The sequence below is a fragment of the Lupinus angustifolius genome, chromosome LG10 (genome assembly GCF_001865875.1).
Source record: "Lupinus angustifolius cultivar Tanjil chromosome LG10, LupAngTanjil_v1.0, whole genome shotgun sequence".
Taxonomy (NCBI): Eukaryota; Viridiplantae; Streptophyta; class Magnoliopsida; order Fabales; family Fabaceae; genus Lupinus; species Lupinus angustifolius.
In genome coordinates, this window is record NC_032018.1 from 5,347,146 (window position 1) to 5,364,024 (window position 16,879).

Sequence of the window (16,879 nt, forward strand, 5' to 3'; positions counted from 1 at the left end):
TCCCTTCACGTCAGCAGACTTGGAGATTTCTTTCACCTTACATGCTCGGAGATTCGCACCTATTGCACCATCCATTCAGTCTGTGATTCCTCACGGACCTACTGATGTTGGATCATCTACTAGGAGATGGAGTAGAGATAATGTGCCTGATTCCCCATCGGGGAAGAGAACTGCTATATGGACGCTGCCCGATTTTCAGGTAGATGCGGGAGTGGGAAGAAAGTTACAGGGTTCGTCCAACAACCCGGAAGAGGACTTCATTGGGGTGGTGGACCTCTCTTCCGATTCTGAGATGGAGGAGGATCCTCGTGAGTGGTCATTTCTATTTCTAGTTGCCCTTGAGGCGGGTATCTGTGTAGGTTATTTTAGTTGTTTTAAATAAACCAAACTATTATATATATTTTTAGTTTGGACCAGGATGTATTCCGCTTTGCTTTTGTATAAACATTTTCATTCAATTTCAATAAATGATCATTCCATGAACTATTGTTGTCTTTTCCGCATTTTAGGTTACTTAATGTGATGTCCTGAAAAGAAATTAAATGTAAATGAAGAGTTTTACATTACACCAAAAAACCCATTTTTGGGCAATATTATTGGAGTCATTTTCGGGACGTTACAGCTACAATGTAGCCGATTATTGCGAAAATATTCTCTTAGCAAACTTGGATACAAAGTGGTCGTATAAGGTGTTATTTTTTTGTTCAAAAATTTGGTAAACACTTTCATCACACTTATTATTTCACATTCACTTTTTTCAAATACTTTCTTCACACTTATCATTTCACATTCACTCATTCATTCATACTTACCATCACCATAAATCTCCAAGTACTTTCCATCACTATAAATCTCCAAGTACGTTCCATCACACACTTTCTTCACACTTTCTAATGGAGTAGCTTAATCTTGGGCCAATTGATAGTTCTCTACTAACAATGCAAAATGATCATATATCAAACAATGTCTGGAATGAGATTGAATGTACTTTTCGATCTAGATCTTGTTTCTAGCAATCAATACCTTCTGAGCCAGTGTTGCAAGTTTTCCGCAACACTACTTTTGGTAACTTGTTGACACTTGGAGTAGAAATCAACAACCATCTACTATTAGCTTTGATCGAGAGATGGAGGCCGGAGACACATACTTTCCACTTTCCATGTGGAGAGGCCACTGTCACTCTTGAGGATGTGGTAACCAACTTGGCATTCCGATTTAAGGATAAGTTGTTACCGGAGTGACAAATACAGATTGGGAAGCAATTTGCTTTCGGTTGTTGGGTGTTGTCCCAATAAGTAACGAATTAATGGGGCAAATGGTGGAACTCACTTGACTTGAGAGGATATTTCGGGAACTCATAGAGAATGCTAATGAAGTTGTTATTCAACAACACGCTAAAGCATTTATTTTGAGAATTATCGGAGGATTTCTCATGTCGGATACATCAGGTAACTGAGTCCACCTTATGTATCAGTTATTGCTCGAGGACTTAACAGAGATATTCCAATATAGTTGGGGCGCAACTATATTGGCTTGTCTTTATTGATGACTATGTTGTGCATCAATAATAAGTAATCAGAAAGAGATTGGAGAATATCTATTACTCCTTCAATCATGAGATATGATCACATTCAAAATCTTGCACCAAGGCTGTGCAACCCAACTATACTTTATTTTCCATTGGTCAAAAGGTATATATTTATTTTTATTATTATAGGTGAATGTTTAATTAAAAATATTTATTCAAATATATTTACTAACTTACAATGATTAATAATATATACCTTTTGATCGTATGTGTGTGGATCAAATATACTATTTGTATTTATTAGGAAGGGTCAAATAAGTTATGTTTGTAAAAATATCATTTCTATAAAAATAGTATTTATTAGTTTATTATTATGTTTGTATACTACATGTATATTTATTAGTTTTTATGACATGTATATTTATGTTTGTAAAAATAGGTTCGGTTAGTATTTATGTTTGTAAAAATAGGTTCGGTTAATATTTATGTTTGTAAAAATAGGTTCAGATAGAAATGTATATTTATGTTTATATCAGTTTATATCATATATGGCATGTATTTTATTAACATTTCTACCAGTTTGAATGGATGTCATATTACCAATTGTCTTTCCTGTCAAACCTCTCTGAGATAAGCTGATCATGTGTGTCACTAATTTGTTTCGCAATAGTGGAATGACATCTTACTGATCGGGTTATGAGGCAATTTGATTTTGATCAACAAATTTCACAAGATCCAGTAAATGGCGAAAAACTTCATAAAATTGACTTACGTTGCAAAACTAATTGTGACTGGCTACATAAGCATCGTTGCTGGATTCAAATATGGAATAATAGGGAAACTATGTGGTCGATGGTTTGATCGCTAATACCCTCCCTTTGAACTGCTACTCTGAGTATATGCAATGGTACTTAAAAAGGACTAGAAGATACATATCTCAAGATGAAGCACACTCTGATGGAATTGTCACATTTTTTTTTAAATTAAATTTTGTATTTACTTATATTATTAACTCCTATTTTTCTCTATAAAAAAATCAATACACATTTGCAAAAATAATTTGTGAGGAGTCATCCTCCAGCTTGTTTTAGTAAATCCCACACAATCTTTATGTGACGTCTTCTCATCAGGCTGTGAAATGATGAGAGCATTGGCTGATTTACCCACATTGATGAAGCTCCTCCTACTCATCATTATAATATGCCAGAAACTTAGTTCCTGCAACAAACTCAGGCGAATACTCATTCTCAAGCACATACTTCATCAGTTACGCCTCAATAACAACAATCATATGGATTCGAAAATTATAATTATTCATCCACCTATTTGTCATCAAGTTCTCAAATCTTACTATCATCAATGTTTGCTACTACTTCAAGTACACCATTATTGGTATACGATTCACAACAATATTATTGTCCTACTATTTCGTCTGCAAAAATTTTGGTATGCAACAGACTAATGACGAAGTTGTGGTTGAGGATGTTATGAAGATGATGAGGATGAGCCACAATTGGCTACATGTGGTAGATGGAGAATCTCGCAGCGGAATGAACAACAATTAAGAGTTCAACTGCCAAGAAGGAGAAAATCACCTCTATATGGCATTTCATCACATAGACGTCATTAAACCTTTTTGGGTTTGATAAATTAAAATTTTATGGGTTTAATAAATTAAAATTTTAATATTGTAATAATTTTTTTAATAATATTAGTGTTGAGCAAAAATATTCATAAATATGTGCAGCTAGTGTTTGATAAGAAGATACATAAGACAAAAAATATACACAAAAAACTTCACACACAAAATTAGGGCAAAAAACTCCTACCAAATGGATGATTTAGGTTAGAGTAAAAAAAATTAAAAGCACAAAAAACTCCTCTGCACTAAAAATATTTCTCCTCCCCACAAGCCGATTTAGGAGAGAGTGTGTGGAAGAAAAAAACTAAAAACTCTCATTGAGGAAATGAGTTTCATGAAATATCAAAAAATACAAATATTTTTGCATGGTTGCCGATTTATATTTGTGTAGGAGAGAAAAAAGGAAACGATCATAACATAGACGATTTACATAAAATTACACTACTCTAATGATAAGTACTAAAGTTGCACTATTGTGATAAATTTATGGTCAAACTACACCATTTCAATAAATTTGTTGATATTCTATGCCCCAGAACAAGAATCGATCAATCAATCATGGGATGGATGATCACATGGCACTTGAAAAATTGGTGTGAAGGAAAAAATTGTTTACTCCCTCTTGCCTTAATTATGAGTATTACCACTTTATAATACGTACATAACATTAAACAATATATACATAATGTATTTCTATATAATTATATTATTATATATTTTTTTAAATTCCAATAAATGTCTTACTTCTCGGGATAATGTTAAAATATTAATTCAAATTTTGATAAAATTGAAAATCACAACTATATTTTTAGTATCCGATAAAATAGTTAAGAGTATCTTTTATTCTTTTATACGAAGGGGTAGTGATCTAAGCAAGTAATGACTACAGTTGCTAAAAAACAAAAGGTGGGCCGCCAGACCAGCTATTTCTTTTTGGATGGCAAACTACCCATTAGACCAATTGAAAAAAATAAAAAATTATCACTTTTGCAATCAGGTCAAAAAAGTATACATGTGTGCCTCAACTAATAAGAAATTGAAAAGAAATTATGTGAATGAACCGCAAAAAAGAAGCAAAATTAGAATTACTAATTCTTATGGATAAGCAGGACCTACCCGACGAGTCTCATAATCACATATTCATCATATTTGTATATATATATTTAATAGTGTATAGAGAAATTACATCTCTTTAACCTAAAGTTTATTGATTCTCTAATTTTTTAATCATATATAAATAATTAATGAAATATCTATATATATATAAAATTTAGAAAACTTTATCTAAAAAATATATATTATATTTAACTGGATTTAAGATTGGGTTTGAGTTTAAAAGTTGTCTCAATCAAAAATTGAGATCAAGTTAACCTCCAAATCTATGTTCAAATTCGAGTTCAAAAAACAATTCAACCATATTTAGAGTTGAGTAAGTGATAAGCCTTATCCAACACAACCCGATTCAGATTCACCACAACCATTCCAACACATTTCCTTGTTTTGTTTCATCATGTTGGGTATTCCAAGTATGAATGAAGAAGTCTCACATTGAACAAAATGAATGAGTTAAAGAACATATAAGTAGATTGACTCATAGACCTAATGTCTTAAGGTTTTGGGTCAAGATGTGGTGTCAAATCCACTTATATGCTTCTTTCACTTAGCCCATGGAGGAATATTATAACTCATGGATGGAGATCTCCAACAATATTAGCGACTCCTTCCATCTTCGACCATACAGGCTAAGCTCCCTGAATGAACCTGTGAGCTCTGATACCACTGTTAGAAAATTCAAAACCAATTTTTCTCATTTGTGTGATGCAAAATGAGCACTTGTGGAAACAAGAAGTGTATAAAGAAAATAGAGAAAAGTAGAAGAATAACACCAAGAATTTTAACATGGAAAAACCTTCTCAATGTGAGAATGAAATAATCACGGGACCTAGTCCAGAAAATATCTCCACTGTAGAAAGTATGATTACAATATTTGACTCTCTGTAAGAGAGAGGATGACACTCAATCTCTCCCAAAAAGGATGGAAATACAAACTCTCTCTAGTATCTCACTAGGAATACAAATCTCACACTATGTAGATATAAACTCTCCACAAATTCTCTCACTTTCTCTCTATATTGTTCTTTTTCACTTACTTATTGTATCTCTTCCTCACAAGTCCTCTATATATAGTTAAGAGGATGAAGACTTCATCATAAAGATATAGTAGATGATTAATTATTGTCATACTTTTCAAGATACTTTGAAAAGTGTTACTCTAAACTTTATAAGTTAGACTTCATAATTCTCAAGAGTCAATGAATAATTCCAAAATTTTAGAATAGTCATCATTGATTGTACTCAATTGTTCATCTATCAAAATTCATTGATCTTGCTTCCACATTAATTAGGAAAGATTCCCAACACCCATGATGTTGTAGCGTATTGCACAATTTTTTGTAGGTTTAATCTCCCAATACAAACAATTGTATTCGAAAGACCAATATTTCATTGCCAAACGTTTTGATTAATTCCACAAGCCCTCTTATAATAATTATTAGTAGTAGCCACGAAAAATAATCCATTGTTGGATTGATTGAGTGTGAGTGGAGATGGGGTGAACAAGGCTTGAGTGAGTGAGACTGGAGAAAGATGAGAAGCAAAGGATATTGTTTAGACTTTAGATAGTGAAATAGAGTGGCAAAATTCCACTTAATCATTCTAGCTAGTAAATTTTCATAAAAATTCTCCCAACACACCAAAAAACAAGTATTAACAATAATTAAATGTATCGTTGTTTTAAAAATATAAAAAATACATTTATGAATTAGGAGATTTATTTGTTTTAGGTTTTTAGTACTAGCACTTTATCATCAAATAAGTTTTTTTCTTTCAAATATTAACCTTGTTAAAGATTAAAAAAAAATATGTGAATAAAAATGCAATTACGATATTTTCCATCTTTTTCCTTACATGTAAAAGTGTTACTAGCAACTAGTAATTCAGTCAACTACTCCCATGGTTAGCAAGTTGCAGCCACTGAAACTCTATTTCGATCACCAAACTGAAACCCTTTATTGAATCTGATTCCCTTAATGGGCTAGTTTGTTGTGCAATGTTGTATACAAAGATGCAACATGTTCTTCTTCTTCTTCTTCCAGGAGCTCTTGCACTGGATGTTAAATGGTAGGAGTTATGGTGTTAGTCTAGTGGTGTAAGGTTTCATTAGTTATTAAAAACTCAAGGGCTTCAATTCCTGAGAGCAACACTTGTTGGAAGGGTCAACCATGAACCTAAAAGGATTAACTTCTTAGCCACCTAAAAGGGTGAGAGGAGTAGGTTGTAAGTTGTATTTTTCTTCTTCTTCTTTTTTATACTTTTTATGCTACATTTGTAGATTCTTCTGTTGATCTTGTTATGTACTAGTAGTGTTCACTAATTCTTGTAAAATATCAGTGATGCACTCATAACTGGTCTAGTCTATATCTATATATTAATAGAAATGGCTGGTATAATTACCAAAATAGTTATCCCCTATAATTGGCATTTGGTATTTGTAGGGGTATATTTGTATTAACATATTTTTATTTGTTAAATAAAAAAATATAAAACAAAAAGTGTGTATAATAATAAAATAATGTAGAAGAGACGTTGCATTTATTGCAACTTTCTCTTCTCTTACACACTTTGTACACATTTTTTCAAATCTGTCTCTTCATTAATTTCTCTTCTCTCCAGACTCTATGCACAATTTTCAAATCTGTATATTAATTGTTTAAAAAAATATAAAAGAAAATTGTGTATAATAATAAAATATTGTGGAAGAGACGTTGCATTTATTGAAATTTTCTCTTCTCTGCACATTTTGTACACATTTTTCAAATCTGTGTCTTCACTACTTTCTCTTCTCTCTAGACTCTCTGCACAATTTTCAAATCTGTCCATTCATTTACATATCAAATACACATTTTTTTCACTTTCAAAATTAAGGTCGATTCAAAGCAATGCAAATTTAAAACTCACACTACTCATCTCTCTTCAAAGTCTTCTCTCAAATCTTCAACTCACTTTCACTCTCATCCTCACTAGAAACTCATCCTTAAGGTAATCTTCAGCTCACTTTCACTTTCTCTTCAAAGTATATCCATAGATTAACTTGCTCTTTATTTGGTTTCCATTTTCTGTGTAAAGTTTGGCGCTTTACGGTAAGTCTTTTACCACATTTTGATTTGTACTAAAAAATGTGACCATTCACATTTTGGTTCAGTGTGTAGCTAGCTTATGTGTTTTACACTGATGTTTAAGAACTTTACTCTTTCTTTTTTCATTGTTTGTTGATTAATTTTCAAAATTAGTCATTTACATTCCACACTTTCGCAGGTGTAAGTAACATATAGTAGATATTTTTTATTAATATTTGAGTGTATCCTTTTCCATTTAGAAAGGTTCCCAGTAATATGAAAACTGGAAATTTTGTACAACCAAACATATATATTTTAGATTTATCATACATACTGTATAGAATTGTAGTGTTAAGTCAATGGCTAGATAACAATTGTGTTGGATGTAGTATGTTGTAAAAGTAATTTTGACTATAGAGATTTTATTATGTTTGCTATTTTTCTGTGTTTTTTCTCGAGGTCGAATACTTATAAGGAATGAAAAAATATATCATGTATGTAACTCAATTTCCATTTCTCAACCATCAAAAACATGATAAATGACATTAAATATTTTGTTTAGAATCATTGCTATAGAGTCTTTCTATCAGCCTTTTGATTTGATTTTTTAATACATTTTTTCCTCATTCTATTTAAACATTTTGTTGCCAATAGTTTCCTAGAAATTAATTATCTTTTTAAAGAAATTAATTATAGTTTATTCCATAATTTAATTCCCAACGACGTACTGTAATAATGTTCTATTAATGCTAACGTAGCAACAATTTATGTTTTTTTGAAAGACTTCTTATTATATAGTAGTATATAATATTAAATTCTGAGGAAAATATATGGAAGATATCATCTATATATCCATGTCATAGGGTTACAACCCATTTATATCCATGTTATATATGTACATTTCTTATTGAATCATTGTTTAATTTTGATAAATATTTTTTTTCATTGAATCATTTGCATACAAGATAATCCTTTATAATTTGCATCTTCTTTTGTCTAATAGTCCTTGACTTATGAGTTTGATTCCTTGCATCTCACTTTTGCACTCCTTTGCAAAATCTCACTACCATTTTGGCAAAGCATGTGCTTGAACAACAATCATGTGAGGTAAAAATGTTGGACATATTATATATATTTCTCGCATGTCAATGTCATCATCCCAATGTCCATGACCTATAGTTATTTCATATGCTATGACAACCAATAGTGTTTGTATTAGCTCTTTGTTCTCTGCAACATCATTATTTTATTGAAACAAATGTGGTTTTTATATTGTTCCATCTCTTGCTTTTCGAATTGTTTTTTCTGTGAAGTAGCCCTTTACCTTTTTGGTGTATGTTCATCTTTAGATATAGTAAGTTTCTTCATGATTTTTATACTGATCACGAATTAGTCTTTTAGCATTGAATCAAGCTCTATAATAAAATAAGGTGTTTATATTCGGAGGTGTATTACTTAATAACCCCCTGTAAAATAAGCCTTGACATATTCTTTTATTATAAAGAATTCACATTTCATCACAAATCTGGACATATGGAAATGATTTTAATGGATTCTAAGGTAACAGTATACCTTATTTAGTCTCTTACATTAATGGATTCTATTATAATGATTTACTTTTTTCTTTATTAGATACACATTGGACACAAAGGTTAATCACCAACATGGTAGCGAATTCTGTTGCCAGCGAATTCCTTCAATTAGATTCTGTGAGTGAAATACTTGATTTATTTTTATAAAAAATTTCAATGCATAATAGTGGTATTCATCTGATAAATTTATATATTTCAAATTTCATGGGTAGTCTGTCTCTATGGCTGGAAACCATGATCCATAGCAGTTTAAAGTTATAAATCCAGTCAAGAGATTGTCGGCTGACTTAGACTTGGACATGCTACAAAACCCACTCGATAATTCCACTCAATTGTCTCGAAGGTGGCAAAGCATATCAAGACCAAAGGAAGATATTACCATAACACATTATATGTAACATTTTCTTAACAACTTTTCTTTTGGTGCCTTTCATATTTTTAAATATGAATTTTATGTAATATATTGAATTTAGTCGAAGTTTACACTGATCCCTTTGTTGTAGTTTATGAAGTAAATGGTAACACATTTAGTATTTAACAACTAATTTATGGTGTTTATTTATATTGTTTACATTCTTAGCTAAATTTATATGGGCAATTCACAATATATTGCTTTATAGTATATAGCCTATTCCTTAATTAATTTTTATAATGTTTACTGATATATGAACTAATCTATAATTAATTTTGGATTATTTTATTTCAATGTTATCAATGCAGGCATGTTAGGATGTTAGGAGTTTAACTATGTGATCAACTCATATGATCTTACAATTTGTACTCTGTAAAGAAAAAATATATATACTACTCTATGATTATTTATAATTGTTGTCATGTTTATGAGTGTATTAGAGATTCTTATAATGCAAACTATTGCAACCTTTGTTATAGTATTTTCTTTGTTGTTAAAGATGATATCTGTATACTTTATTACAACCTTTGTCATGGATTGTTATTCAACCTTTATAATCCATGGAAGATGTAATTTCTAATTAATAAATAATTTTAGTGTATTAGTAATATGTGATGCTAAAGATATTGAAGTAGCCAACATACTAACTCTAGAATTTCTAAACTCACTTTCAACATCTGGTCTCCCTAATTATAAAATCATGTTGAAAATTGAAACTTGAATCATGCTATTGAGAAATATAGACCAGTTAGAAGGATTGTGTAATGGTACAAGAATGGTAATCGCTAAAATGCAAAGCATGTGCTTGAACAAAAATCATGTGAGGTAAAAATGTTGGACATATCATATATATTCCTCACATGTCAATGTCACCATCCCAATGTCCATGACCTATAGTTATTTCATATGCTATGACAATCAATAAATCTCAAGGTCAATCATTAGAGAGTATAGGCTTATATCTACCTAAACCAGTATTTAGTCATGCTCAACTATACGTGGCTATCTCAAAAGTTAAAAACAAGAGGGGATTGAAAATTTTAATTCATGATAAGGATGACAAGCCACTATAATCAACAACAAATTTGGTTTATAAAGAAGTCTTTCAAAATCTTTAACAGATATTCTACGACTTATCTTCAATTGTACTATATAAGTTTTGTTTATAACTATTTATTATTTGTTTCATACAATAGGTTCTATGCCATGTTAGTTGCCAACAACTCTACTAGATCAAACTACATCAGGTAATCATTAGCAAATGTTTTATTAACAAATTACTTTGTATTATTTAAATACATTTTACCTAAATACGTTATTACCCGTGCGAATGCATGGGTATCCTACTAGTAAATACCAAGATAGGAGAGACCAAAGAAGAGAAAAATGATTTGCATTTACATAGCTTTTGTTGGCTAATAGGATTTGCACCTAATTTTTTGAACTGCCAATTTGAGCATGATTGCTTTTATACAGTAATCCTATGTTCCTGAGTTTTATCAATACCAAGAAGCACAGACCAAGTATCTGAGATTCAGAGAATAAAACTAAGATGCAGAGAATATAACACAGAGATTTGAAATGCAGAGAATATAACACAGAGATTTGAAATGCAGAAACCAAGAAGCACAGACCAAGTAAAACATAAAGTTCACAAAGATAACATTTTTCTTTCTAAATCATACATATTTAGATATTCTTCACCTATCTGATGCCATCATGAGTATGAGTTGGGTAAAATCACTATTAATAACGTTTTAGTACTTCGTTTTAATGTTTAAAATATTTTTTAAAACCAATAAATAATGTGCATTAATTGAAAATGTAAATCTACTTTAATTAAAAATATTTCAATTGTATATTATAAAAAATAGCCCAATGCATCAGATGCAAGCATAACAAATAAAACACTTTTAATCCAACATAATAAAATAAATCAAATAATTTCCCGTATCTTTAATTTCAAGTTCTAATCCTATCAAAAAATTTACTTTCTTTCTCTAAAGTCTAACCCTGGTCCCTTTTTTTTAAGAAAAAGATATATACACTGACAATGTAACAGTGTAAAGATTTTTACACTGTTACTACATCATCCACCATTAATTTTTAGTCATTATTGTAAATAAATGATAGATAATATACTGACAGTATATAAATCTTTATAATGTTGGTACACATATTTTACACTCTATTTTTTTCCTTATATGTTGAGCCATATTGCTTCTGGGCCTATCATTTCTATGGCTTCATCATTGCTTTTTTTTTGTTTTTTTATTGGAAAACCTAAAGCATGTAACCCATAAGACGAACGCTTAATTGTTATTATCTCAAGGCAGCATTATTGGTAGTTTCAACAGAATCTTAAGACATTCAATGCTTTTTCAGACTTTTATTTAGAGTGTCAGTTAAATTAAAGTCTTTTCTAAACATTAGTGCTTCATTTGGTTGAAGGGAAAAAAAAAGTAAGAAAAAAGAAATATGTGAGAAAGATAGTGAAAAGAGAAGAAAAAAAAATAGAGTAAAGTTTTATGTTGTTTGGTTGTATAAAAAAAGAAGAGAAATGAGTGATTTTACTCTTTTAGTCTTCCTTCTTCTTCTTCTTCTCTTCATATGAGAGAGGAAAGAATATTGGTGGCCCAACTTACTTTTTTACTCTCTCTTCTCAATTTTCTCCTCAACCAAAGGAGAGAAAGAAGATTTTTCTTATCTCTTTCTCTTCATTTTCTCCCTATCAAATGAAGGCTAGAGATATATATTTTTTTGGCTGAAAATGTAAGTGTTTTTAACAATGCCAGCAAATTATTTACTATATATACTAACCATTATTGACTCTAAAAAATAATATAAATTAATAGTGAATAATGTATTGATAGTGTAAAAAACTTTACACTAACAGTTCAAAAAATTTAAACTCTATTTTTTTTTATACATTAGAGATATATTGAATACAAAGTATTTAAGACATCTATTGGTATAAAGTGACTTATATCCAAAAAAACCTCTAACATATGATTTATAAATGAATATAATATCTAAGTGTAAAAATTTATAGTTATTATATTATTTATCGTTCATTTTTATTATTTTTGAAGAATACTCAATGATATGATTCAACATAAATGTTGAATAATACAATCACAATGTATAAAATTCATATACTATAATATATAAATCTTTCTCTCTTTATCAATAGAGAAGGGAGGATGAAGTACAATAGAAAACTACAATTTTGAAACTAGGAGAGTAATGAGTAAATAGTAAAGTGGTATTAAAGTTGCCTCTTTGCCCATGCCTTTTGAAATGAGTTAAACCTCAAGAATAATTTCATGTTTATTATCTGCCCTAATGTCATTACCTTGTTTGGCAAGTTACATTTGGTATTTCACAATCTTAAACACTCAACATGCCTGGGTTGGGTTTTCATGACAAGGTTAAACAGGGAACCTAGAATCTATAAAGATTCATCTTATGGGCACATGCTTCATGGACAGGGGAGGATCTTCTCTAGGACAGGTGGGGCAGTTGCCCTCCCTCAAATATTTTAAAAAAATATTATAGGAGTATTATTTTTGGTATATTTTAAAATTTAACAACAAAACTTAAGGATAAAAGTGTAATATTTATGTATTATTAATGTAAAAATTTATACACATTCACTACATCATCCATCGTTCATTTAGATTAATTTTTTTAAGGAATTAATAAAGATTGAATATGAATGGTAGGTAATGAAGTGAAAAAATACAAAATTCATACATTGTTAGTGCATATATTCTTCTCTCAAAGAATAATACTTCTACATAACTTATTTGACAAGAAAAAATTCAATATTCTCTTCAAAACTCTCACCCTTTATGAAGTTTCACTCTATTTAGTATCACATGACATATTCCCCTCCCCTAATATTGCTTTAGATAACTCTTCAACTCAAACCCATTTATTTTTTCACCTTAAAAATGTCATATTTGCTTTTTATAAATCAGTTTTCTTCAATTGCTTTTTTCATGACACATTATTACTTATGATTTGTTTGTTTCTTGCATCAAATTTTATTCATGGACGTCGTTATTCTTTGTTAGTGAACTATTTTTTTATTAATTAATTTTAGTTGGGTTATTTCATTGCAATGTATGATATTCTTAATTTCGTTATTTCTATCTTTATATATTTTTCTTTTAAAAAAATATTTGTATCAATCTCAAACATACATTATTTTGATTCTCTATTTGAAAGGATTGAAAAACTAACTTTATGCTCGATTCTTCTGAGTTTAAAATATATATAATGTTTATAAGAGATAATGAACTTATTTGTGCTTAGGAATATTTGGAATTTCTTCATAGATTTGTTATGTTATATTTTTATCATATTTCTTAGGAATTTAAACATGAAAGAATAACTCATTTTTACATTAAAAAATTATATATATTCTAATGATGTCATATATTATTTATGTATAAATCATAATACTGCCCCCTCTAAAATTATGGTCAAGATCCGCCACTGTTCATGGATAAGAGTAGGACCACGAGTTACACTAATTTTCTTTGTCCTTTCTTTAGATGTGTTAGAACTCACGACTTAGGATTAGGATAAACATAGTAACTGGACAAAGCACGGTTGGCCCATAGTAACAGTTCAAGTCCTATATATATAATAGTGTGGCCGTGGTTATTACAAGACTATGTTACAGATTTATTTGTTAGCTGTTACTCAAATCAATGACCTGAAAAAAAAATCGCGGGGTTTGTCAAATGGGATCTGAAATCAGTAATAGTCAAAAACAGTTACGGGAAGTTGAAGTGAATAAAGATTACATGTTTTAATAAATTATATTTTCATGTTCTAAATCAATCAAATTTCATTAAGTAATATAAAAAAATTATTTTCTATTTTTATAACATTTCTTTTAAATTGTCACATTTTTTAATTGGACTGAAATAGAAATAGAACACAAAAAAGATGATATATGATACATTGGGCGGTTAAGGTCGGTGTGTATGGTATTGGTATTACAAAAGTGAATAATGTATAAATAGGGACAAATAAGGTAGTACTGTACTTGGTTCATAACTTCATATACATAATTAATTGACCAGGTAGTAGTTCCCAGAAATCACGTGGCCTCCACATGCTGCTGCTATATTTTAAACATTACAATTGTGTCTCGATCTGCTCCATGCTCTTAATTTCCTTGTGAGTCCTCATCCTCGCCTTCAAATTACTAGTAGCTGCGTCCTTGGATCAATTAATTCTGGTCTTTAAAGTGGGACACCCAATGCATGAAGATGATGTTTATATGCAAAGTACCCCTTGATAGATAAGTTCAATCATCTTCGTCTATTTTCTTGAGGCAGACTCCTCTCCAGTAATGGAGAGAGAAACATTGTAAAAACTAATACAAAAAGTAAAATGAAATAATAATTATATCTTTCTATTTTCTTATTTGACCTTTTTTATGGGATGAGATCTTATGGTACTTATGGTACATGCCAAGATAAGAAGATAAGGTAGAGAAACCCTTAAGGAACAATTAATGTATGATGAAACATTAGACTATGAAGGAGAATGTGAACATGGTGGTACATCATATATATAGTGCTTTGATTGATTGATGTTTTGTCTTTTTTAAAAAGTTGATGGCCAGCTTGTTTGAATTGATAATATTGTATTAATCACTTACCCAATTAGTTTGGTTGGAGATTAATTTTAAGCTAGTTTTGACAAATGGATTAATAATAGGACAAAATGCATATTAAGATACAAGTGGACGTAAGTAAAAATGCCACTATGGGATAAGAGTAGTGTCCATCATTAGCTATGAGAAATTGAAGGTGGCAGTAAAAGAAGGAAGGAATCACATTCATGGATGAATTCTGCATGAAGTGGAAAATGGAAAGTACCAATATTCACCTTCTTCATTCATTGTTATTTAATTAACTGTAAGATACCGGTTAAGAAATATATAAAAAGTAACTTTGTTTTGGAAAACAAAGTTTATTTTATCTTCAAGCAAAATATGCAAATTCTATGTACCCACAAATTGTGTCACTTATGAAATTTTATTTTTTAACGAAAGGGGCAACACCCAAAGAAAGAAAATTTCAATCACGAATAATCATGAGATAAAGCAGACCCAGACAAATCATTTATGATGAATTTAATAAAAGGGTGGTTATTTTGAGAAAATCATAATCTGCCCTTGAGCTTTAATTGGCTAGCCAATCCACCCACCTGTTTCCTTTGGGAAGAATGGGAGATAAAGAAATTTCTTTCTCCTTACTCAACCACCATTTAATTCTTGCCACCATAGCATTCGGATGATCTCAAAGGCCTTGCTCATTAATAGTTTTTATATAACTAAGAGTATTTCAAAAATTTATGAGTAAAGAATTAAGTTCTTTCAAAGTGCATGACTGTCCTTTTAATAAATGTTATTCAATATTTGATCTTTTGATTTATTTGGGTTTAGGAGATCTTACATCATTAAATCAATTCATTATTTCTAATGCTTTGGAATCATAGAATTAGTTTCAAGAATTAATTTTCTAATCCTCATCTCTCTAGCAATTTTCAACCCTTTGAGAGTATCCCAAAGTTTCTCATTAAAAGTTGAGCACACAAATATGATAGATAAAACCCATAAGCCAATTTCGAGTGTCATGATGAAAAATTAGTCGACACTCCGCTTCCCCCTAGAGGCACCATCAATTTTAAGCATTATAGCTAATACTCTTCTTTATTATATACTATTGTTAAATTATAAAGTTATCTAATCATTCTTAACTTAAATATTTTTCCCATGGAGAATAATTAATTTATCCAAAATAAAAAAATAATGTTATAATCATTAATAAGGATTTCATTAATCATTACCTTCTTAGAAGAATGTTATAAGTACTGATAATGTGCATCATAAAAGAACTATGATAACCTTTTCTATTTTTGTCAAATGATGTAAAATTTGATGTATCTGCACTAAAACACTACAATGAATGTTCATCCACTTTTCATAATTAAGAGCGAGGGGGAAATATATGGTAAAATAGAATGTAATAAATAATGATATAGTTTAAAAAGAACATATAAATGAGTTTTATATTTCTAAAATATCAAATCTTTGGAACAAAATGGAAATACCAAATTATCTAAAAAAGACTAAAAGGTGTACAAAATTTAGAAACAATTAGTCCTTATAAAAAAGATAATTTGGTGGACATTTATGATTTGTCAATTGAAATGAGACTTCTCATCATTGTTTTTGAGAAGATTTACTTAGAGGCCTAGTTTTATTTAATCACTCTGTTAGTCAAAATAAATAGTCCCTCCATTTAATCCTTTGCTTGCTTTAATGTTTTGTTTTCATTTTAAAACTATTCTTATTTAACCTTTTCAAAGTTGGTCATATTTTCTACTCTGTCTTCATGTAATAATTATACATATAATATTTTTTATTAATTAGTTCTAAATTTTTATTTTCTCTTCAGTACACATACTAACTAATTACAGTAACATATATATATATATATA